This window comes from Megascapheus bottae, chromosome 14 (genome assembly GCF_031878675.1).
Source record: "Megascapheus bottae isolate mThoBot1 chromosome 14, mThoBot2.hap1, whole genome shotgun sequence".
NCBI lineage: Eukaryota > Metazoa > Chordata > Mammalia > Rodentia > Geomyidae > Megascapheus > Megascapheus bottae.
In genome coordinates this window covers 47,197,647-47,200,144 of record NC_143522.1, presented here as the reverse complement: position 1 = coordinate 47,200,144, position 2,498 = coordinate 47,197,647, and positions in this window count along the sequence as shown.

Sequence of the window (2,498 nt, the reverse complement as noted above, 5' to 3'; positions counted from 1 at the left end):
AAATAGTAATTATTATACCAATTTTTGTTTGCAAAACTGTATCCTAACACAAGAGAAATCATTCCTAAACAAAAATAAGAATTTAGAATTCTAAGCTGGAAATGATGGTACATGCTTATAATCCCAGTATTTAGACTGTGGCAGAAGGATCGAGTTCAAGACCAATCCAGGCTGCAAAGTGAGATACTGCCTCAAGAAAGCACAGCAAAACAAAACAAACAAGGGATCAAAAAGATTCTTTACAGGTCCACTATTCACATCCTCAAATATTGATTTTTTATCTTCATTATTTTGATAGATAAATGACTTGAACATCCATATATCTACTTAGAGAATTGCTTTGTATTTACGTCCTTTTATCCTAGCATCATAGATCTCAAACTTTACTATACACAAAAAATTGCTCTATCAAAGTTGTACCCACAGATGCTGTCACTATTCATGTGTATTCTAGGGAAATTTTGATATTATTAGATTTTGATCTTAGGCATTATCATACTTAAAACCAAGGCATTACTGGATTAGACTTATTATTACAATTATCCATTACAAGATTTATCTGACTTGCAACAGTTTCCAGTCCATTTAGGAAAACCTAGCAATAAGGAACACAGTGAGGAGAAGAGAATGGCTGCATGTTTATAGGATTTTGCTTTCAGCTTTAAAGGAGTGTGACTAATGTACTTGAAGAGTTTAAATTCTTTACAATAAAGAAAAAAAAGCCTTCTCAAAAGATGAAGCTAAGCACCAAATTTCATCTAAGACAGCAGCTCTCAAGCTTTAGAGTACATAAGAATTATCCAAAAAGCTTGTTTGAAGAGCATATTCTTGAATGGGAGATCTGATTACAGTAATAGACAGTACCTTATATCAGACTGTGCCTTTCCCAGAGGACAATTACAAACTGTAGACAAAACACACCCACACATGCACTTGTAAACACATACACATAATTGCTTGAAGGCACCAGAGAGTGGTCAAAAGCAGGCAGAAACTGAGGAAGTTCTAGACTTCAATGGAACCACTAACCGGATGGGAGGCAAGTATACAAGGCTGTTCTGAACACACCTTCTACTACACAGCGCAGGACAGGGAAGGCAGACAAAGAGGGCCACCATAGTAATTTGAGATATCAAAGCATAAAGATAAGGGCTGGAAAAATGTGTCAAAGGTTTAGGCAGACCTTAGATGACTCTTGGAATGAACACAAACATACTGTGAAGTAGCTGGGTGTGGTGGCTCAAATCTGTCATCCTAGCTCCTTGGCAGGTGGAGATGGAGAAAGGTTGGTTTGAGGCTAGCCAGGCAAAAAGAAGGTGTTGAGATTTTATCTCAACCAGTGGATGGGCACAGTGCTATCTATGTTGTCACCCCAGTGACATGGGGGTGGGAGCACAAGCAAGAGGTTAGAAGCCCAGGTGGGCTCGAAAGACAAAAGAACCACGAAAGCAACGACGACAGAATTGGAAGATGCAAAGCAAATTCAAGAGCATAAAAAAGAAATGACAAAGAAAATCCAGACTCCCAGAAAGATACGGAGAGAAACACAGACACACTATACGCCTCATTGAAACATGAAATGGGTACTATGAGAACCGAGCGCAGAATCATAAAAGGTTCATTTCCCACAATGGAAGCCACAGTGGAATGTTTAGGTAACAGAATAAGTGAAATGGAAACTAGAACTTCAAAAGTTGAGGATAAGACAGAGGCACTAGAACAAAAAATCAGAAGTATGTGGAAAATGCTCAGAATCCACCAAAGAGAAGTCCAGGAATTGGCAGACTCAGCTAAGGATTCCAATCTACACGTAATTGTGATTGATGAGGGTGGAGAATTTAATAGTAAAGGCATCAAAAGCCTATTCAGGACCAAAAGTTTGGCCTAGCTCCTTACCACATACATAGAAAAAGTCGGAAGTGGTGCTGTGGCTCAAGTGGAAACTCTAGCCTTGAGAAAGCCCAAGGACAGTGTTTACGCTCTGAGTTCAAGCCTCGGGACTGGCAAAAAAGAAAGACAAAAACAATTCAGTAAAATAATAGCTGAGAACTTCCCCACTCTTAAGAGAGAAAATCTTACCTGCTTAATAGAAGCATATAGAACCCTCAGTGACTGGATCCAAGAAGAAACACTTCTGACACATCATAATAAAAACATTAGACTTGAATAGCAAGGAACTGATTTTAAATGCTCCAAAATTATAGAAGGAGCACTGGAAAGAAAATCAGAATCACTGTAGACCTCTCCATACAAACAATCAATGCAAGAAGAGCCTGGGATGGTGTAACCTTCAAGCACTAAAGGTCAACAACTACCAATCCAAACTGATCTACCCAGGGAAGCTGTCATTTATATTAGATGGTGAAACCAAAACTTCCCATGACAAACAAAAATGAAAGGAATTCATGATCACTAAACCAGCATTACAAAGAATTTGGAGAGGAGGGAATACAATCTGAAGAAAAACAAAGAAACACATCGACCATCTTTTGAGATTC